This window comes from Neomonachus schauinslandi, chromosome 4, assembly GCF_002201575.2.
Source record: "Neomonachus schauinslandi chromosome 4, ASM220157v2, whole genome shotgun sequence".
NCBI lineage: Eukaryota > Metazoa > Chordata > Mammalia > Carnivora > Phocidae > Neomonachus > Neomonachus schauinslandi.
Window position 1 is genome coordinate 89,756,886 of NC_058406.1, and position 24,483 is coordinate 89,781,368.

Sequence of the window (24,483 nt, forward strand, 5' to 3'; positions counted from 1 at the left end):
AGGATGTGAGGGCGAGAAATTTGAAGAAATGGGAGAAAGTATAGCATAGTTATTGTGGAGAATGGAAAAGCTATGCTATAAGAGAAAAGATTTTGGGGCACCATGAGTACCCATTTGTGGTCATGAATTTATAGAATATCAATTTGTGAAACTTATTGTGTATCATGCAGCCCAGAATTGAGCACACCAATCTCATCTAGTTGCAATGGGCCAAGCCCATCACATGAGCACCCTTGGTCAGAACTACCAATACACCAACTTTCACTGTGCTATGACATGGACTTTATTCTAGCCTACTCTCTGAAAGGCGCTGCACCTATTTATTCCACTCAGCATATACAGCTTACGCATAATGGAGCACTAAGACAGAAAGAACCAGCATCCTGATGACTACAGAGCCATCATTTCAGCCTCTGGACTACATCTATATGAAACAGAAATAAACACAGACCATAAGCCACCATTATTTCTGGTCTCCTGCCAAAATGTTTTTGGTCTTCAAAAAAGAAATCCACTTTGGCTGGGGGAAAAAGCTAAATGTAATTTGGCCCACTGATCAGTAGAGGGTGATAGAACATCAGAATGACAGCTTAAGAATGCTTTTATGAACCATATGTAAGCATTTTTCTATAATTCATTCAATTAATATTTTTCCCCAACTCATTGACATATTTAACTATGAATATATAAAGTATATAAATCCATTCTGAATAAAATGCATGGTTCATCACCTGGAAACATTTGGTGAGAAAAATAACAACTTTCATTATTCCTCTTTTATTTATTACTTTTTTTTCTCTATGCCCTACAATATCATGAAAGTTCATCAATTAAAGAAATATGTCACATCATTTTTTTCCTATAAGTGTTGCAAATATAGTCTATTTGTTTTATCAATATCTTTCCAAGAGTGGTCAAGTTAATGAAACTCAATGTAATGGGTGCACCAAACCACCTGTGGCTGTTAACAAAAGGTAAAGGATAAAATCTTTATGTTATTTTTTTTTTAATGATTTTATTTATTTATTTGAGACAGAGAGCACATGAGAGGGGGGAGGGTCAGAGGGAGAAGCAGACTCCCTGCCGAGCAGGGAGCCCGATGCGGGACTCGATCCGGGGACTCCAGGATCATGACCTGGGCCGAAGGCAGTCGCTTAACCAACTGAGCCACCCAGGCGCCCAAAATCTTTATGTTATTTGTGGGTAGCATTCTGAAACATGAAATTTGATCCCCTTCGTTTATGTCCGTTTCTTTGGCTATGATTCATATTATGTAATATTAATGAAATAAAACTTTTCAAAATGCAATTATAGTAAAGCATTTTATATGATACCATAGTGTGTTTTTTGTTGTTGTTGTTGTTGTTTTAAGATTTTATTTATTTATTCAATTGACAGAGAGAAGGAACACAAGCAGGGGGAGGGTCAGAGGGAGAACAGGTTTCCCGCCAAGCAGGGAGCCGGATGCGGGGCTCGATCCCAGGACCCTGAGATCACAACCTGAGCTGAAGGCAGTCACTTCACCAACTGAGCTACCCAGGTGCCCCACCATAGTGTGTTTTTGAAAGAAAGAAAGAAAGAAAGAAAGAAAGGAAGGAAGGAAGGAAGGAAGGAAGGAAGGAAGGAAGGAAGGAAGGAAGGAAGAAAGAAAGAAAGAAAGAAAGAAAGAAAGAAAGAAAGAAAGAAAGAAAGAAAGAAAGAAAGAAAGAAAGAAAAAGGCTTTTCTTCATCAGAATGTGTTTTGTCTAAAATTATTGTAGAAGTGCCACTCTTATTCAGATTATTATAGGCTTAATTAATTCTCCCTTATAAAGGAAATCAATTGGCAGTTATTTATGGAGCACCTACTAGATGCTCAATTTATATTTTAAATAATTAACAAATCACCAAAGAGCGGGTTGCTTAACACAACAGAAATTTATTCTCTCACAATCCAGGTCAAAAGTCTGAAATCAAGATGTAAACAAGGTCACCTTCTTCTGGAGGCTCTAAAGGAGAATCTTTTCCTTGTCTCTTTCCCAGTATCTAGTGGTTGCCAGCAACCCTTGACTTCTAGCTGCATCATTTCAATCTCTGCTTCCATCATCACATGGCCTTTATGTGTCTCTCTATGTCTTTACATGGTCTTCTTAAAAGGACACCAGTCATTGGATTTAGGGCCAACTAGTATGGGCCCTAGTATGACCTCACCTTAACCAATTACATCTGTAAAGACCCTACTTCCAAATAAGATCACATCCTGAGGTTCTGGGTGGCCATGAATTTTGAAAGGAACACTACCCAGTACAAGTAGTAATGGTATTTTGTATATCTTGAAAGAAATCTTAAAAGAGAAAAAATAAGATGGTTCTCCTTTATGGAAAAAATATGGAAACTGATTATATTATATTCAGAATAGACAAATACCAAAGTAAATTCAACGGAGTCTTTTTATTCTACTTTATTTTCACATCCATGTGTATATACCTTACCTTGTTCTGTAATGGTTTTGTGGTATCTTACAATAAAAACACTTAGTAATATGCACAATATAAAATGTATGTGGCTCACTGTCAATAAATAGTATATACTTTTTGTTGAGACCCAGTAGAATTAGAGACTTTGTAATAAATGAAGATAAAACCCTCTCTATAAATTCAGTCCCCAAAATTCCATCACATAAAATTCATAGTTGCAATATTGCAATGTTAAAGAAAGCAACCCTTTTCAATTAATCTTCCAGTTACTATGTATTTTAATGTATTTGCTTTCACTTATGAAATGTGTAAGAAATAGTGTGTGTATAAAAATGTGTAAGAAATAATTTCTCAATTATTATTGAGAAAGCCCCAAATAATCATAAAGTCATTTTCTGACACTTTACCCTGCAGTGGATAATACCTTTAACTGGTCCTTAGTTGAGAATTGCAGCCAGGTGGAGGATGGGAGCCAATTGCCAACTGAGTTCTATCTGAATTCATATTATGTCAAAGACATTATCACAATTTTTAGAGTAGGAAGTCAAGACCAGAGAATGCTAAACTATAGATGATATGGGGAAACATGGTCAGTAGCACAATTCTTATTATCAGACAGGAGAGAACATATCATCAGCTCTTTGGGAGAACCAAAATTTTATGTAGCAATGAGTTGTTTAAAAAATGTCTCATTGAGTGATGAAAGAAGATAATGTCCTTCAAAAATTCCCAAAGAAATTGCAATAACAGGAAATGCTGCTTCTTGTCAACAGTTTTGTTAAAGTGGAGACCATAATGCTAAAACACAACTCAGCCAAGGCAGTTTTGGGAATGGCCAAGATAACACAACCCCAATAATTGTGTCAGCTTATTCAAGGACAGAAGTGAGGAAAGTGAGCTATTGCAAATGACTGGACAGAAGGAAAAAGTGGCTCAGCCATAACAGCAAGTCATACACAATACACATGGGAGATACCCCTGATGCACCAGGTTCTGGTGAACAGGGGACATTGCATTGCAGGGCACTATAGCTCCTCTTCTTCATAAGGCCACTACTTTCAAGAGCAGGAGAAGTAGCTGATGTTCCTAATACATACAGACATAGAGAGACAAAATGAGGGGACAGAGGACTGTGTCCCAAATGAATTAATAAGACAAAATCACACCAAGAGGCCTAAATGAAATGGATATAAGTGATATGCCTGATAGAGAATACAAAGTAATGTCCACAAAGGTACTCACTGGACTTGAGAAAAGAGTGTAGGACATCAGTGAGACCATTAAAAAGAGGTAGAAAACATAAAAAAAGAACCAATCAGAGACAAAGAACTCAATTAAAACTACACTAAATGGAAAAATAGTAGGCTAGAAGAAGCAGAAGAACAGATCAGCAACCTGAAGGGACAGAGTAATAGAAAGCAATCAAGCTAAACAGGAGAAAGAAAAATAATAATAAATGAAAATAGACTAAGAAAATTCAGTAACACCATAAAGCATAATAACATTCACATTATAGGGATCCCAGAAGGCAAAGAGAGAGAGAAGGGGTAGAAAAATTTCTTGAAGAAATAATAGCTGAAAACATCCTGAATCTGGGGAAGGAAACAGAAATCCAGGTCCAGTAGGCAGGACCCCTGAATAAAATCATCCAAGGAGGCCACACCAAGACACACAGTAATTAAAACAGCAAAAAGTGATAAAGAGAGAATTTTAAAAGGAGCAAGAGACCAGAAAACAGTTAAATACAAGGGAAACCCCATAAGGTTATCAGCTGATTTTTCAGCAGAAATTTTGCAGGCCAGAAGAAAGTGGCATGATATACTCAAAGTACTGAAACAAAAAAAAACTGCAGGGGCACCTGGGTGGCTCAGGGTTGAGCATCTGACCCTTGATTTTGGCTCAAGTTGTGATCTTGGAGTCGTGGGCTTAAGCCCGTGTTGGGCTCCATGCTCAGTGCAGGGTCTGCTGTCCCTCTCACTCCTCCTCACCCCACTCATGCTCTCTCCCTCTCTCTCTCAAATAAATAAATAAATAAAATCCTTAAAAGAAAAAGAAAAAGAGGAAAACCTGCAGCCAAGAATACTCTCTCCAGCAAAGCTAACATTCAGAATAGAAGGAGAGATAAAGAGTTTCCCAGACAAACAAAAGTTAAGGAATTTATCACCACTGAACCAGCCCTACAAGAAATGTTAAAAAGGGGCGCCTGGGTGGCTCAGTCGTTAAGCGTCTGCCTTCGGCTCAGGTCATGATCTCAGGGTCCTGGGATCGAGCCCCGCATCGGGCTCCCTGCTCGGCCAGGAGCTTGCTTCTCCCTCTTCCACTCCCCCTGCTTGTGTTTCCTCTCTAGCTGTCTCTCTCTCTGTGTCAAATAAATAAATCTTTAAAAAAAAAAAGAAATGTTAAAAGGGACTCTGAGTGGAAAGGAAAGGACATAAGTAGGAGTAAGAAAGATAGGAAGCACAAAAGCAGTAAAATTAAGTATCGCTATAAAAGTCAAGAGATTCACAAAATCAAAGGATGTAAAGTATGACACCATATACCTAAAATATTGGGGGGGGTGGGGCAGAGAGGAATAAACAATGGATTCAAATTTAAGCAACCATCAGCTGGATATAGACTGCTATATGCAGATGTTATATAAAAACCTAATGATAACCACAAATCAAAAACCAGTAATAGATATGCAAAAAATAAAGAGAAAGGAATCCAAGTATATCACTAAAGAAAACCAGCAAATCATGAGGGAAGAGAGCATGAGAAGAAAAGAACAGAGAAGAACTACAAAAACAATCATAAAACAAAGAACAAAATGACAATAAGTTCTCACCTATCAGTAATAACTTTGAACATAAATGGACATCAGTGAGACCATTAAAAAGAGGTAGAAAACATTAAAAAAGAACCAGAGATGAAGAACTCAATTAAAACTACACTAAATAGAAAAATAGTAGACTAAATGCTCCAATCAAAAGACATAAGATAATGGAATAGATTAAAAAAGCAAGACTCATCTATATGCTGCCTACAAGAGACACTTTTTAGACCTAAAGACACATGCAGATTGAAGGGATGGAAAAACATTTATCATGCAAATGGAAGTGAAAAGAAAGCCGATAGCAATACTTATATTGGGCAAATAGACGTTAAAACAAGGACTGTAGCAAGGGACAAAGATTGACATTATATAATAATAAGGGGGACAATCGTACAAGAAGGTATGACAATTGTACATATTTATGCACCCAACATGGGAGCACCCAAATACATAAAGCAGCTAATAACAAACATAAAGGAAGTAATCGATAGTAATACAATAATAGTAGGGGACTTTAGTACCCCACTTACATCAATGGATATATCACCCAAACAGAAAATCAACAAGGAAATAGTGGCTTTGAATGACACATTAAACCAGATGGATTTAACAGATATATTCAGAACATTCCATCCTAAAACAGCAGAATACACACCTTTTCAAGTGCACATGAAATGTTCTCCAAAATAGATTAGGCCCAAAACATGGCTCATCAAATTAAAAAAGATCAAAGGCATACCCTACATCTTTTCCAACCACAGCAATATGAAACTAAAAATCAACCACAAGAAAAAATCTGGAAAGAACACAAATACATGGAGTTTAAACAACATGCTACTAAACAATGAATGGGTCAACCAATAAATCAAGGAAGAAATAAAAAAATACATGGAGGTGGGGTGCGGGGTCAGGGCCCCAGAAATGTCCCGGGCCAGCTAGCTGAAACACATGCTCCTCTCCTCCTAGCTCGGCTAGTATCTGCACAGCCTGAGGCTCACCGGGTTCTGAAATGGCCGAGCAATCAGACCATACTGTCAAGTACTACACCCTACAAGAGATCCAGAAGCACAACCACAGCAAGAGCACCTGGTTGATTCTGCACTACAAGGTGTAAAATTTGACCAAGTTTTTGGAGGAGCATCCGTGGGGAAGAAGTGTTAAGGGAACAAGCTGGAGGGGATGCTACTGAAAGTTTTGAGAATGTGGGACACTCTACAGATGCTAGAGAGTTGTTCAAAATGTACATCATGGAGGAACTTCATCCAGATGGCAGAGCAAGCCTTCGAAAACTCTCATTACTACTGTTGACTCTAATTCTAGCTGGTGGACCAACTGGATGATCCCAGCCATCTCAGCACTGGTGGTAGCCCTGATGTATCACCTCTACACAGTGGAAGATTAAACACATTCTCAGAAGCCAATGAAAGAAAAGACTGATTTGGATCAGGGAGAAAGAAGAAAGAATGTTAACTGCATCAACTGACAGAAACCTTCACCTGAAAAATAATTTTAATACACCTGTTTCCCTTTTCTCCTACTTTGAACCAAACCAAAAAGAACTCTTCTGTTCTTTCTACTCCTGAACTCTTAAAATATGCCTTTTGTTCATCAGCTTTTTTTGATGTTCCGTCACTACATAATTTACTCATTGTAGGCATGATCTTTAAAAATATATCTGGCTTTTAAAATTAAAAAAAATACATGGAGGCAAATGAAAACACAGGGGCGCCTGGGTGGTTCAGTGGTTAAGTGTCTGCCTTCAGCTCAGGTCATGGTCCCAGGGTCCTGGGATCAAGCCCCATGTTGGGCTCCCTGCTCAGCGGGAAGCCTGCTTCTCCCTCTCCCACTCCCCCTGCTTGTGTTCCCTCTCTCGCTGTGTGTCTCTCTGTCAAATAAATAAAATCTTTTAAAAAAAGAAAATGAAAACACAATGGTCCAAAATCTTTGGGATGGAGCAAAAGCTGTTCTAAGAGGGAATTTTTATAAGTTTACAGGCCTACCTCAACAAGCAAGAAAAATCTCAAATAAACAACCTAACTCTACATCCACAAGAGCTAGAAGAAGAATAACAAACAAAACCCAAAACCAGTAGTAGGAAGGAAATAATAAAGATTAGAGCAGAAATAAACAAAATAAAAACTAAAGAAATAATGGAACAGGTCAATGAAACCAGGAGCTGGTTCCTTGAAAAGATCAACAGAATTGATAAACCTTTAGCCAGACTCATCAAAAAATAATAATAGAGAGAACTCAAATAAAATATCAGAAATGAAAGAGGAGAAATAAGAACCAACACCACAGAAACACAAACAATTATAAAAGAATACTCTGAGCAATTATATGCCAAAAAATTAGACAACCTAGAAGAAATGGATAAATTCCTAGATACATATATCCTCCCAAAACTGAGTCAAGAAGAAATAGAAATTTAAACAGACCAATTACCAGCAATGAAATTGAGTCAGTAATCAAAAAATTCCCAACAAGTAAAAGTCCAGGACCAGATAGCTTCACAAGTGAATTCTACCAAACATTTAAAGAAGAATTAATATCTATTCTTCTCAAACTATTCCAAACAATAGAAGAGGAAGGAAAACTTCCAAATTAATTCTGAGGCTTACATTACTGCTATGAAAACCAGACAAAGACACTACAAAAAGGAGAACTACAGGCCAATACTCTGATGAACATAAATGCAAAATCATCAACCAAGTATTAGCAAACTGAATCCAACAATACATTAAAAAAAAAAAATTCACCATGATCAAGTGGAATTTATTCCAGGGAAGCAAACATGGTTCAATATTCATAAATCAATCAATATGATACATTGCATCAAGAGAAATATTTTAAAACCATATTATCATTTCAATAGATGCAGAAAAAGCATTTGACAAAATACAACATCCATTCATGATAAAAAACCCTCATAAGTTTCGAGGGAACATATCTCAACAAAGGCCATATGTGAAAAATTATACTAAAATTATACTCAATGGTGAAAAACTGAGGGCTTTTCCCCTAAGATCAAGAACAACACAAGGATGCCACTCTCACCATTTTTATTCAACATTGTATTGGAAGCCCTACCCACAGCAATCAGATAAGAAAAAGAAATAAAAGGGGTGCCTGGGTGACCCAGTCAGTTAAGGGTCCAACTCTTGGTTTCAGCTCAGATTGTGATCTCAGGGTCCTGAGATCAAGTCTCACATTGCTCAGCACTCAGCAGCAGTCTGCTTGGGTGTCTCTCTCCCTCTCCCTCTGCCCTTCCCCCACCACTCTCACTCACTCATGCTGTCTCTAAAATAAACAAATCTTTAGGAAGGAAGGGAGGGAGGGAGGGAGGAAGGAAGGAAGGAAGGAAGGAAGGAAGGAAGGAAGGAAGGAAGGAAGGAAGGAAAGGAAGAAAGAAAGAGGAAGGAAGGGAAGAAAAAAGGAAGGATGGAAAGAAAGGAAGGAAGGAAGGAAGAAAAAGAAAGAAAGAAAGAAAAAGAAAGAGAGTATCAAAATTGGTAAGGAAGAAGTAAAATTGTCACTGTTTGCAGATGGCATAATACTATGTATAAAAAACCCTAAAGATGCCACCAAAAAACTACTAGATACAGAAATCAATATACAGAAATCTGTTGCATTTCTATACACTAACAATGAAGCAGCAGAAAGAGAAATTAAGAAAACAATCCCATTTAAAATTGCACCCAAAATAATAAAATACTTAGGAATAAACTTAACCAAGGAGGTGAAAGACCTGTACTCTGAAAACTATAAAACATTGTTGAAAGAAATTGAAGATGATACAAACAAATGGAAAGATATTCCATGCTCATAGATTGAGAGAAAAAAATATTGTTAAGATGTCCATACTACATAAAGCAATCGTCAGATTTAATGCAATCCCTATCAAAATAGCAACAGCACTTTTCACAGAACTAGAATGAATAATCCTAAAATTTGTATGGAACCACAAAAGACTCTGAATAGCCAAAGTAATCTTGAAAAGAACAAAACTAGAGATATCACAATCCCAGATATCAAGATATAGCATAAAGCTGTAGTAATCAAAATAGTATGGTACTGGCACAAAAATAGACAAATCAATGGAACAGAATAGAAAGCCCAGAAATAAATCCATGATTATATGGTCAATTAATCTTCAACAAAAGAGGCAAGAATATGCAATGGGAAAAAGACAGTCTCTTCAACTGATGGTGTTGGGAAAATTGGACAGCTACATGTGAAAGAATGAAACTGGACCACTTTCTCACACCATACAAAAAATAAATTCAAAAATGGATTAAAGACCTAAATGTGAGACCTGAAACCATAAAAATCCTAGAAGCATAGGCAGTAAGTAATTTCTCTGACATCAATCGTAGCAACATTTTTCTAGATATGTCTCCTGAGGCAAAGGAAACCAAAGCAAAACTAAACTATTAGGATTACATCAAAATAAAAAGGTTCTGCCCAGCAAAGGAAACAATCAACAAAGCTAAAAGACAGCCTACTAAATGGGAGAAGATACTTGCACATGACATATACAATAAAGGGTTAGTACCAAAAGGGTTAGTTCTTGTATATAAAGAACATATACAAATCCACACACACACACACAAATTATCCAATTAAAAACTGGGCAGAAGACATGAACATACATCCCCTCAAAGAAGACATACAGATGGCCAAAAGACACATGAAAAATGCTCAACATCATCATCATCAGGGAAATGCAAATCAAAACTACAATGAGAGGGGTGCCTGGTTGGCTCAGTCAGAAGAGCATGTGACTCTTGATCTTGGGGTTGTGAGTTTGAGCCCCACATTGGGGGTAGAGATTACTTAAATAAGTAAATATCTTTAAAAATCTACAATGAGATATCATCTCACACCTGTCAGAATGGCTAAGATCAAAAACACAAGAAACAAGTGTTGGCAAGGATGTGGAGAAAAAGGAACGCTCATGCACTATTGGTGGGAATGCAAATTGGTACAGTCACTGTGCAAAACAGTAGAGAGGTTCCTTAAACAATTAAAAATAGAACTACCGGGCGCCTGGGTGGCTCAGTTGTTAAGCGTCTGCCTTCGGCTCAGGTCATGATCCCAGGGTACTGGGATCGAGTCCCACATCGGGCTCCCTGCTCGGCAAGAAGCCTGCTTCTCCCTCTCCCATTCCCCCTGCTTGTGTTACTGCTCTCGCTATCTCTCTCTCTGTCAAATAAATAAATAAAATCTTTAAAAAAAAAAAATAGAACTACCATATGATCCAGTAATTCCACTCCTGGGTATTTACCCAAAGAATACAAAAACACTAATTCAAAAAGATATATGCATTCCTATATTTATTGCAGCATTATTTACAATAGCCAAATTATGGAAGCAGTCCAAGTGTTCATAGATAGATGAATGGATAAAGAAATACACACACACACACACACACAATAATATTACTCAGCCATAAAAAAGAATGAAATCTTGCCATTTGCATACCATATGATTTCACCCGTATGTGGAATTTAGGAAATAAAGCAAATGAACAAAGGGAAAAAAAGAGACAAACCAAGAAACAGACTCTTAACTACAGAGAACAAACTGGTGGTTACCAGAGGGGAGGTGGGTGGGGGGAATGGGTGAAATAGGTGGTGGGGATTAAAAGTGAACTTATCATGATGAGTCCTGAGTAATGTATAGAATTATTGAATCACTATATTGTACACGTGAAATTAATATAACACTGTATGTTAACTATGCTGAAATTAAAATAAAAACAACTAAGCAGAGAGTAAAGTTATATATATATTTTTTAAAGATTTTATTTATTTATTTGAAAGAGAGAGAATGAGAGAGAGAGAGCACATGAGAGGGGGGAAGGTCAGAGGGAGAAGCAGACTCCCTGCTGAGCAGCGAGCCCGGTGCTGGACTCGATCCCGGGACTCCAGGATCATGACCCGAGCTGAAGGCAGTTGCCCAACGAACTGAGCCACCCAGGCTCCCCTAAAGTTATATTTTTAAGAAAATTAAAGAACGTAGGGATGCCTGAGTGGCTCAGTCAGTTAAGCATGACTTGATTTCAGCTCAGGTCATGATATCGGGGTTGTGAGGTCAAGCCCTGAGTTGGGCTCCATGCTGGGCATGGAACCTGCTTAAGATTCTCTCTCTCCCTCCCTCTGCTCCTCCCCACCTTCCTCTCTCCTCTCTCTCTCTCTCTCTCACACACACACACACAAAAAGAATGTAAATAGAACTCTGGACTAATACTCAAATGGTTCCTGTAAGAAAACTCAGGATTTTCCTCAAGAAATAGTTCTGGGGCCTCAAGTTCAACAATAAATCCAAGGAAAAAAAGCTTTGTCTTCCCTAGCTTCCTATCTTCTGAGACCTAAAGATAACACAGGAACAAACCCAGAGCAATAGAGAGAACAGAAGTGTATGAGAGAGTAAAGCCAATATGTGGAAAATGGAAAGAGGCTAACAACCTGTGGTTAGATAATAGAGAACAGGCAGTCCAGAATATACAGGAAGCACATTCAGTGTAGGAGAGGGTCAATCTCCTGGCAGAAACCCACAGAAGCTCCAGACAGAGTCGGCAGGTGCATCAGAGGGCAGGAGTCAGAGGGGAGGCTAAAACAGAGGGACTGGTTGAAATTGTGTCTAATACACGACTGCACCACACACCAACCAACACTCCCCACCCTCCTCTCCCATTTCTAATACATGGAATACCAACTAGCATTTGACTCCTACTCCCCCCGGCCTCCCCCCAAAAAAAGGTTTTTTGTCATTAAAAAACTGAATAAACTGAGGAGAATCAGGAATGCTCAAGCTGGATGCCAGTGCCCCAAGTAAAGCTCTCTCTAGTCTTGCATTTTGGAGTGCCAAATCTGCCCCCTAAAAAACTAAAAGGCTCCAGAATTCTACCCTAAAATGAAGACAACCAGTGGTTAAGTCTATTTATAGAAACACCAAGAACTGTGCTCCTCATTCTTCAGTGTGATATACTTCTGGGAAATGGGTGCACAGCCAGGGACTTGATTTTCCAGTCTCTCTTGCACCCAGGTGTAGTCATCTAACTAGTAGAATGTGAGTAGAAGGGAAGCATGTCACTTCCAGCCAGGGATTTTGAGAAAGTAGGTGTGCCTTTTCTTGTTTACCCTTCTGGCAGCTGGAAGCAGAAGGCACCAATGTTCAAGGAGACGTTAGGGGAAATAATTCTGGGCCTCTGAATTATCACATGCAAGAAAGCCACCTGCCAATCAGGGGCATTTGCACTGTACTATGACCCAGATGAGAAATAAATCTATTGTGTAAAGCCATTGCAATTTGGAGGTTTATCTGAATAACTGGCATTCCCATAATCAGTGATTCCCCCCCGACCCCCACCACATACACAGAGCCATCCCACAGGAAGACAGACCTATGCATCAACAGTCAGAAACTCCTAAAAGCTGTCTAGAACAGTCCCATTCTTAAACATGATGGGCAACTCAAGATCTCAAGTGAGAAAACAAGCAACATAAAAGAGGAAGACTGAGATACATAGTACATGCACTGATCTTAGGAAAAAGTAGAGATTATTGGAAGAGAAAAATTAGCTTTAAAAATTTTTAATTAGCATTATCAGATAAATTTGAAAAGATATTGCTTCCACAAAGTTCAAACTGGATGCTCCTACCTCTCATCTTGACCTCCCCAACACATACCAAAATAAAAATCCAAAAGAAGACTTCTTAGAAATTGAAACGTGTAATTGCTGAAAATTTTAAAAATCAGTGGAAGAGTTAAAAAAACAAAGTCTAGAACCACTCCTAAGACATAAAGCAAAAGATAACATGAGAGAAAACTTTAGAGAAAAGATAAAACAAATCCCAAAGTTTCAATATCCAGCAAATATAAATTCCAAAAAATAAAAACATGGAAGAAAGAAATACCATTCTTGTAAACATGTATGTTTACATAAGTATGTAAACATACATATTTATGTTTATGTATATTTATATATTATATTGTTATTATTTTATTTTTTCCTAGAAGCAATGGGTGATTAATTCTCATACAGTAAATTAAAGGAGGTTTTAAGTCACTAAATGAATTCATCAAAATGTTTACGGAGTAATGTTAAGATGGTACACCAATATTCTCAGAAAAATCGCAGTTAAACTGAGTAGCTTGATTTGGACCCAAAATGGCAGATAAAGATATACAAGTGGAAAAATGATATAAATTCAGTTAATTCTAATATATGGCTTATTGGAAACCCTCGTAGCATTTTTCAAAATGACTTACAGATTTTATTTTAGTAAGACATAGTAGAGAGGAAATGGTTTAAAAGATGTCATCATCCTCTTATTTAACTAAGCACTGCCCTTCATTTTGAAGGACATGATACAATTTCAAATCAGAACTTCCTTCTTAAGAAGTGGTATGAGGAGGGCGCCTGGGTGGCTCAGTCGGTTAAGCAACTGCCTTCGGCTCAGGTCATGATCCTGGAGTCCCAGGATCGAGTCCCACATCGGGCTCCCTGCTCAGCAGGGAGTCTGCTTCTCCTTCTGACCCTCCCCCCTTTCATGCTCTCTCTCTATCTCATTCTCTCTCTCAAATAAATAAATAAAAATCTTAAAAAAAAAAAAAGAAGTGGTATGAGGACATAACATTTATTCAACATGCAATCTTCAACAAAAATAAAATTTACACAACTCACTGGGAAACAAAATGCATGTGGAATTTATCATGTTAATCAATGTCATTCTCCCTGGGTCACAAATGTTATAGCTAAGAACAAAACAACATAATGAAAAGTAGAATAAACCAGTCAAGTTTATAGTTACCCTGACTTTTTAATTCACAAATAAAATAAAACTTTCCAAACAAATTCATTCAATAATCATGATCACACTAGATTTCGTTCTAATTTATCAAAAATGGTTAAACAATCACATATCAAGAGTCTTCCACACAGTAAATTCCATTTTGTTAAGGAAAAAAAAAAGAAAACAAGTAGTCCTTAAATTTTCTTAGCTCTCCATAACATATGTCATCTAAAATTAAAGTTTTCCATATAAATGGAAACTTCCATAAAGTTTGACATATATATGTCATTCCTTAACTCTGGAGGAAGTATATATATAAATACACACACACATACACAGGAAGATACGTACATATACAGGAGGATATACATATCCTCCAGAGGATATATACATATACAGGAGGATATATATATATCCTCCAGAGTTAAGGAATGACATAAGTATTCCTAGTAAAGGAGATAAATGAGGGCCAAGCAAAATGAATGAAAAAAGATCATCTAGATATAACATCACAAAATTTTAAAATGCTAAATATTAAGAGACTTTTTTAATTAAATTTTTTATTGTGGTAAGAATACATAACATGAGATCTACTTTCTTAGCAAATTTTTAAATGAGCAATAGACTATAGGCTTGTTAACTATAAGCACAATGTTGTTCAGCAGATCTCTAGAATTTATTCTCTAGAATGTATTCATCTTGCATAATTGGAACTTTATACCTGTTGGACATCAACTCCCAATTTTTTCCCTCCTTCCGGCCTCTGGTAACCACCATTCTCCCCACTTCTATGAATCTGACTACTTTAGATACCATGCAGTGTCTGTCCTTCTGTGACTGGCTTACTTCCCTTAGCATAATGTCCTCAGCATTCACCCATGTTGTCACATGTGTCAGGATTTCCTTCTTTCTTATGGCTGAATAATGTTCCATTGTATGTTTTGGGGGTTTTTTTTAGTTTTTTTAAATCCATTCATTCATCAGTGGACATTTAGGTTGTTTCCACATCTTGGCTATTGTGAAAAATGCCGCAGTGAAAATGAGAAGAGAAAATCTTTTAAAGCCTTTAGAGAAGAAGAGCAAAAAAAGGTCACTTACCGAGGAACAGTAAACTAACATCAAACTGCTTGTCAGTAATTATCATGCTTAGAAGATAGTGGAACCAAACCTTCACAGTTCTGAGGACAATAAAATGTTTGAATACAGAATTCTGTGCTCTGCCAAATTATAAATCAATGTGAAGGCATATTAAGACATGTTCAGATTTACAGGTACTCAGAAATTTCATCTCCCATCTGTGTTTTCTGATGAAAATTTGTTGTTTTTTTAAAATATTTTATTTATTTATTTATTTGAGATAGAGATACCGAGAGTGAGTGAACAAGAGAGACCGAGAGTGAGCAAACGAGAGAGTATGAGTGGGGGAGGGAGGAGGAGAGGGAGAAGCAGGCTCCCCACTGAGCAAGGAGCCTGACGTGGGGCTCAATCCCAGGACCCTGAGATCATGACCTGAGCTAAAGGCAGACGCTTAACTGACTGAGCCACCCAGGCACCCTGAAAATATGTTTAATATATTCCAGAGAAATGAGGTAGAAACCAACAAAGAGGGAGATATGGAATATAAAAAAGGTGGAACTAACCCAGGAGTCTAATGCAAAACAATTCCACGGTGAAGCTGTGCATAGGGTTTACAATCTAAATCAGAAGAGGAAGTCAGTGGGTCTCAAGTGCAATGTCTTCAAGAAGAAAAATGAAATGTAGTCTGTGCAAAAGATACAATGACTATAGAAATGGGTGGTATCAGTAATATGGTAAAGAAAACATGTATTTTTTTTTCTCAACAAGATACAAAAAAAGACAACTGGAAATTCCAGGCTACCCTGGAAACAATAAGAATTACATTTTTAAAAATTTGTTGATAGGGGCACCTGGGTGGCTCAGGCAGTTAATCATCCGACTCTTGATTTTGGCCCAGGTCATGATCTCAGAGTTGTGAGTCTGAGCTCCATATCAGGCTCTGTGCTGGGCATGGAGTCTGCTTAGATACTCTCTTTCCCTCTCCCACTGCCCCTTGCCCCTGCCCTCTGCTGGCACATGCAAGTGCGTGCTCTCTCTCTCCCTAAAAAAAAAAAAAAATCATGGTAAAAAAAGGAAGACAGCTAAAATGTGGCATAATTTTAAGCAATTTCTGAAATTATAAAAGAAAGTGCATTTAATGTGGACGCTAAAACATTCTTCTTCAAGGAGCCCAGAGGTCATGACCTTGGACCTATTTTTGTTTAAATGTAATTTTTGCACATTATTTGGCTATGCAATGAACAATAATTAAGTAGGAAAGTGTTGATTGTTGACTTTCAGGATCGACCTATAAACAACACATGAAAGCTAGGTTACAATAAAGAATGAGCTTGGCATTGACCTTGAAAATGTAAAAACAAAAGTATGGACAGAATATGGTAGGTAGAAGGGTAGAAGGTAGAAGAAAGGGGAGAAGAGCTGATAGTTTCATCAAAGTCTATCTAGAATGTGACTACTTCTCACCATCTCCACAAGTACCCCCTGCTCAGAACTACCTTTATCTCTGTCTGGGTTACTGTAATAGCCTCCCAATCCATCCCCCTGCTTCCACCAATGCCTTCCTATACTTATTCTCAACATGGCAGCTATATTTAATCTTTCCTTTTTTTCAAGATTTTACTTATTTATTTATGAGAGAGAGAGAGCAAGGGGAGGAGCAGAGGCAGAAGGATAAGTACTCTGAGCTGAGTGTGTAGCCAGAAGCAGGACTCAGTCTCCTGACTCTGGGATCATGACCTGATTAAGAGTCAGATGCTTAACCAACTGAACCACCCAGGCGCCGCCCCCTGGAAGCTATATAAATCCTTCTAAATACAAGTCAGACCATGTTATTCTCTGCTCAAAACCTTTCAATGGCTTGCCATTGCACCCAGAGCAAAAGTGAAAAATCCTTATATTGGCCCCTATGGCCCTACGTCAACTCACCCTCTGTTATCTCTCTGACCTCGTCATCCACCACAGGGCCCTTGGCTCACTCCGATCCAGCCATACTAGCCTCCTTGCCAATCCCTGAATGTGCCAGGCACACTCCTGCTTTGAGGCCTTTGCTCTTTCCTCTGCCTGAACTCTCTTCCCTAAGATATTCACGAGGATAACTCCCTCCCTGCCTTTAAGTCTTTGCTCAAACATTACTTCTCATTGAGGCCAAATCTGACCACCATTTAAAATTGTTACTCCCACTTCCCTGATTCCTGATTCCTCCTACCCTTATTCTACTTTTTTTTCCCATTAAACATGTCAATGTCTACTATATAATTTATGTGTCTCAACATCCCTTCCCCCACCAGAATGTACAGGCCAATGAGGCTGGGATCTTTATTTTGATCATTGAACATTTAGAATAGTGCCTACCATCATAGCAGATACTCAGTAAATAATCATTAAATGAATAAATATAGTTTAAGCATCAAGAGATATTATATAAGGCTGTTGAAACAAAACCTAGAGGTTTAAGTATATTATTTAGAAATATAAAAGCAACCGATAATAAAACTATAATATCCATCAAAATTCAAGAAAGGACAGTTGAATCTTTGTTTTTATTACAGGCAGTGAATAGATAATGTCTTTTAAGTTGAAAAGTCATGAAATGGCAGCAACAGCATATAACTGGAAGTTGAGAGGTAATTCATGGACCACTCAAAAGAAAAGGTTATTAAAAGTAGTGGTGCCTCCATGCGTGTATCTATGTTTATTATAAGCATAGAAACGAAGATTTGAAGAATACAGACCAGATTACTTGCAGTTATAACTTCTTAGGAGATAGTTTAAAGGAATAAAATCAGTAATTAGTAAAAATAATTTTAATCTTTTTACCAAATGAAGGAAGCTTATTTATTTGCCTCTGGAAAGGAAGACTGAGAAGTAGGGACAGAGAGCTGTTGTTTTTCAGTATAAATTCCTCAGTTCTGTATTATTTTTGTCACGTACATGTACGACTTTGATAAAAATTGGAGGGAAATAAATTAAAAAGAAGAAAAAGTATTAAACAGATCTAGTTTTCCTCTAGCACGGAAACAAATATCCAGTAGGTTCCCAAAGCACCATCTCATTAAGGCCAAGATGTTGTTGACCTTGGGAATTTTCAGAGCAGTTGCTTCCAGTTGATCACGATGGCTGTAAAAAGTAAAATGGGGTCGCCTGGGTGGCTCAGTCTGTTGAGTGACCGACTCTTGGTTTCGGCTTAGGTCAGGATCTCGAGGTTGTGGGATTGAACCCCCTGCCCAGCTCTGCACTCAGCACAGAGTCTGCTTCAGATTCTCTCTCTCTCTTCTTCTCTCTCTCTCTCAAATAAATAAGTAAAATCTTTAAAAAAATAAAATGAGATGAAATAACATTAAATATTTGGATTTAAGCACTTTAACTTCCTATATATCTGTATGATTTCAAAATTTTCCTCTATTACCTGAAAGAGTCTCTATTTGAAAGCAAAGGCCTCCTCTCATATCAACCTGCTAAAGAATTAGTCTAGTATTTTAGAATTTGACTTCATTTTCTCCTTTCTAGATCATGTGAGTTGGCTTTGCCTCTTTATGAGTTTGCCAAAAACAAAAGTAAAATGCCAAACCAAACATCTGTCACTAAACAGGAGATTTAGTACTTTTACCTAAAAGAATGTTTGTTACAACAGGAATACTGTAATCGTTAAACCAAGATGAGGCCCCAGCCCAGGCCAATGGTGTAACATTAGACACCAAGGACTCAGGGAACAACCTGCTTCTTCTCACAGAATCTTCTTTCGCAGTGCTGTCAAGAACTGGGAGGAACGTTCTGATAATGAGGGGCTATGCTTATCTACACGGGGTTCTACAAAACACAAAGGCCTATTCAGGCCCTAATACCTGAATAGGACTGCAAAATTAGCTAACATGCTACGTTAAGAGGAGAGAAAAGAGTGGCTAGCTTATATCCATCATTTATCTTACCTTGTTAGAGCTCTATTCGAAACATTTGAGCATAAATATACAAAATGTTCATAATGATTTAACTCATAAAATAAGAATCAAAGCTTAAAAAAAAACCCAAAAAAACAAAAACAAACAAACAAGAAAAAACCCACAAAGGCTGGGACTAAAAGCCCTTAGCCATTCATTGGTCAACCCTGGCATCTGATAGCAATGTTCTTCCAATTCCTAGAAAGGCTGGAGAGGTTGATAAAGACACTATCAGCAAGACCTCAGGCAGAAGAGAAATTCTGGTTCTCAACACTGATCTTATCACCACAGGGTGGAGAAGAACACAGTACCAGTTAATACCAAAGAACAAAAGTTTCCTTTATCTCCACAGTATATCACTAGGATGGGAAAGCCGTTACCCTGCCTATAAAGATTACCTACAGCAAAGGTAGGTGACAAACCATTAAAGTCACTTAAACCAGTAAGTGCTAAAATTTTATCTGTGCATTTGTGTGTGTGCTTTTGAAAAAGAAGATCTGAAAACTATATTGCTGCCCACACTAGGTTAAGTTTATTATGTAGTTTATTGAGTTTATTAAACAGAACAATTAAATTTTGGAGGACATCTATCAAAGATAACAATGCTAGTTTTAGAATTGTTAATATTATGCCATTTTTTCTGACATTTATTTTACAAAGATTGATTGCCCGTTGAGGTCATTCTTGGTTCTTGAAAGAAAAACCGTGTTATCACACAATTCCACCCTGCCCCATTTTCTAAAATGGTGGGGCAAGGGTCAGAAGGTGATTTTGTTTTAGAGCATTTTCAATTTCAGAAAAACTACTGTGGTGCCCAAATCATTCAGTGCTATTAAAATGCAGACTTTAAAAAGCATCAGCAGCCAGGAATCTTTATTAAGTGTGTATACAATTCCTGTCCTTCTCAATCTCAATAATCTCAATTCCATGCAGATGTCCAAGCTGGAAACTTGGGAGTAATTCTTGCCCTCTCCCTCTACTTTATTCCCCATATCCAATCATCCTCTACAAAGTCCTATTGACTATAATTTTAAAATATATCATGGGCACCTGGGTGGCTCGGTTGGTTACGGATCTGCTTTTGGTTCAGGTCATGATCCCAGGGTACTGGGATCAAGCTCTGAGTCCAGCTCCCTGCTCAGCGGGGAATCTGCTTCTCCCTCTCCCTCTGCCCCTCCCCCTGCTTGTGCTCTCTCTCACTCTCTCTAATAAATAAATAAAATCTTTTAAAAAATAAAATATATCATAAACCTTTCATGCTCTCTAGTTAAAGATATTCCAAGTCATTGATATCTCTCATTTGGGCTGCTACAACAATAATTCTTAAAGTAAAAATAGCAACAAATACTTCCTAATACTTACTTTGGGTCAAGCACTCCTCTAAACACTTTAATGTTAGTTCATTGATTCCTCTTGACAACCCCGTAAAGTGTTCTGGTACCTTACCACTCTAAGATGGGGGAACTGATGCACAGAAGAGTTCAGTGACTTGCCCAAAGTCCCACAACTAAGGAGGTGGAGAAGCCAACAATCACCTCCTAACTCGCCCTCTGCATTCACACCTGTCAGCCTCTGGTCTGATATCCACTCAGCAGCCAGTGTGATTATTCAAAACAAGTAAACTTTACCCAGGACCAGAAACTCTCTTAAGGGGAGAACAGAAAACAACTTTCTTCTTTTCTTCCCAAAAGCCTGATCAAATCAGCTCTGCAGAAAGGTTCTTTCCTAATGCCTAGGGAAAGTCCCTTAACTTTTTTGGTACGCTCAGTTAATCAAAATTCTTCTTATTAGTCACAAAGTAGTCTCAGTTCAATAATAAAAATGCTCAGTCCAGTGTCTTAGTTAAAACACTGAACTATATTGCAGTTAATGCTTCCTCCTACTACCCCCCCAAACTACTCGGGCCGGAGGCCTCTGCAGTGAAGATCAGCGAATCTTCATTATCTCAGCTGGCCTTTGGTCAGCCAGGGGTGGAGGGGCCAAGGAAGGAAGAGAGATAAGGGGTAGGTCTTGTTTGACAGGCACACATGTAATCCAGCTCTGGTATACTCTGGCCATGGCAGGTGTTTAAAGTTGATTCTGGCTCTCAGAGTTGGTTTTATGAGCACCTTGGATATCCTCCTGTGAGTTCCCTTGACTATAGCTTCCTTAAAGTAGGCAAAACCTCTACCTGAACTGGACACTTATGCAGGAACCCCAGCCCCAGCCTCACCTTCAGCCTCTCATGGCATATCTGTAGCCTCTTTCTGCTAAGGTTGTCTGGTTTAGGCAGAAGGCCTCTTGGACATGATCCCGTTTTAAATAACTCAGGCACATACTCCTACCAAGGGCTTCATACCTTTAAGATGCCAATGAAAGGATTATAGTTACTTTCCAAATGCAGTTCTTCATTCTGTGTTCCAAGTATTTCTGTGTTCCATGGAATCCAGGGGATCCAAGTCAAACTCTCCATCTTGTCCACTTAAAGCCTTCCTCACTACGCCTGAGGTGAAGTAAAAACACCTGTACCACAAGTCTCAATAGGTGTGGGGAAGACTCACGACGCGTTGAAAAATTTTTCCATGGGAAACTTCTAAATCTCAGCTAGCCTCTCAGCCCCTTCAGTTTTAGCCCTTTTAAGTCTCAGAGAAATTTAGAATTAAAGTCTTAGAAACCTCTGCCAATTAAAGATCAATCAGAAATGAAAGTAAAAGAATTCTGAAAATACAGCATAGACATTCAGATTTGATTAACAACAACGAAAGAATCAGCTTATACACAACTTTACAGGAACACATTTACAGTGTTAAGTCAAAGCACATCTGTATCCTTCAATACAAAATGTCACTCTAATCAACAAGGACAGATGGGATACCTTTCCTCATGCCCTTGCCCCTTCTGTACCACAAAACCACAATATCCCCCTTTTACTAATAACTATCTGGGAGGCAGCAACATCCCTCTTGATCTAGCCCCGGCTTATCACATTAGTGCAAGGCCCCAGCAAAGATTTCCACAAATGAACATGTGTGATGAAGTAAAATACATGCTAAGAAATCAAGTCTGCACTAAAAATAAAGCCAAAAATTGAAGCAAATCACTGAATAATTTTGATAAAACGTGCTTTTAAATTCATTTATGCATCTACCTCAGTTTTCTTTCCTACATGTCACTGGAAGAATTTATTTTATTTTATTTTTTTTATCATCACGTTATTATTTTGCTTTTTTTTTTTTGCTTCGTAGTAAAACCATCAGGATGAGATTATGCTACAATCTTCTTTGGCCAAACTGATTTATCAAGCATGTAGCAGTCTTCTTGTTCCCACAAAGCAACCTCCTATCTGTTCTTAGCTAGGATTCTGAAGCATGCCAGAGGAAATGATACTGCGTGTCTCAGCGTACCTTCAGTCTTGGCCTTCCTCTCCCTCAAACAACAACAAAAATAGCTTTTTATAAAGATAGCTCTTAAGATTCGAAGGAGAATGTAAAACTTGTGAAGTTAAATATGGCATTAAAGGTATCAGAATAAATAGTAAGCTTACTGCATAGTCCTACTATAGTTCTTTTCACATTGAAAATTAAAAACCACAGATATGGAGGAAGGTCCTGCTTAGAACATTTTGTGTTATAAATGGACGCACTTTAACAGATCATCCCTATCTACCTAGTTAGAAAGTACTCTAGTAAAGCAATTATTTAACCCTTTAAAAAAAAAAAAACTTTATCTTAACCAATTCTACTGAAACCTGAATAATTTTTCTTAGAAAAATTATACAAATAAAAATTATGCTTTCCAACTGGGAAATTATGTTTGATTGCATTAGTCATGATAATGACAGTACCTGTCCCTGGGCTGTTTATTTGAACTATATTAACCACACCAGACTTAATCTAGAAAGCCCCTGAGTTTAAGTATTCAAAGAACATGTAAGCTAAAAGCTTAAGTCAAGCCCATCCATGGATGGGCACTTATGTTGTTGTTGTTGAAGATAAAGATCTTTTGTGTTATTTTAAGAATCTCCTTTGTTAAAGATTTTGAATGCAGTAAAAAAATCTATATACCTCAGACACTTGGCTAACCAAGAAGGTCAGGTTAAGGTTATAAGAGGCATTTGTCCAATTTATCAGTCTGAGAACATAAATATACTTAAATAATGAAGGAGACAACATTGAATATAAATAATCTGGACACTCATTATTATCATAGAGCAAAATTCAAGATGTCCCCTAATGCACTTCCCATTTTCATCACTGGCTTCAGTTCAATCTTCAATTGAATATATATACATATTTCCAGAATATAGTATAAATATATTTCTTCCTTACAAGAGCATATTTTCTAGATCGATCTTAATCTGTTTCTCCTCCTGCATTCCCTAAATTAGCTTGAAATACCACCATCCTCTTTGTCATAGAGACCCATAATACTGGAGTAACTTTTTTTTTACTTGCTCCCCTTATTCCATCACCATATGCAATAGGTTTCCAAGACCTATTGATTCTAGTTTTACAATAACCTCTCCTGAGTCCTCTCTCTCTAATGCCCCTGCTAATATCCCAATTCAGAGCCTATGGTCTGCACTGCTATAGTAACTAACCTTCTGACTGGCCCCTCCATTAGCCTCTCCCTAGCCCAATGTATAATCTTAAATACTTCTGTCAGGACAATGTTCCCAGCAAACATCTCTGATTTCTCATTCCCTTGCTTAAATGCTTCACAATCTACAAAATAAAGTCTAGACTACCCAGCCTAGCATCTAAAACCAGGTTCTGGCCACAATCTATGATTCCAGCCTGGTTTTCCTCTACTCCTTTTCCTAGCTATTTTTTCCTTTGTTTCAACTCTGACTCCTCTCCCTAACTTCATGCTTTCCTGCCTCTCTGCCCTGGCTCAAGACGGAAGTGGCCTTTCCTTCCTTCTCTGCATTGGCAGAACCTACGCTTCCTTCAGGGCTCAAGGTCTAGCTCAATACCACATCCTCCACAAAATCTTCTCTTAATGTCTCATCTGGAAGTAATTGCTTCCTCCCCTGAAGTACTCTGGTAGTTACGTAAATACCTCTTTTTCAACTTTCTTCTGTTTTATTTTCCCTACCCTCAACTCCTTTAGAAGATTCAACACTTGGGGCACCTGTGTGGCTCAGTCAGTTAGGCATCCGACTCTTGATTTTGGCTCAGGTCGTGATCTCAGGGTTGTGGGGTGGTGCCTTGCATGGGGCTCTGCACTCCGCGGGGAGGGGGCGTCTGCTTGAGATTCTCTCTCTCCCTCTGCCCCTCCCCCCACTCTCTCTCTCTCTTTTTATCTCTAAAATAAATAAATAAATCTTAAAAGAAAAAGAAAAGGGGCGCCTGGGTGGCTCAGTTGTTAAGCATCTGCTTTTGGCTTAGGTCATGATCCCAGGGTCCTTGGGATCGAGC

At 38.1% G+C, this 24,483-nt stretch overlaps 1 pseudogene; it reads left to right on the plus strand.

Moving 5' to 3' along the window:
* Positions 1 to 6,280: 6,280 nt before the first annotated feature.
* On the plus strand, positions 6,281 to 6,673 carry LOC110580547 (annotated as a pseudogene).
* Positions 6,674 to 24,483: the final 17,810 nt, after the last annotated feature.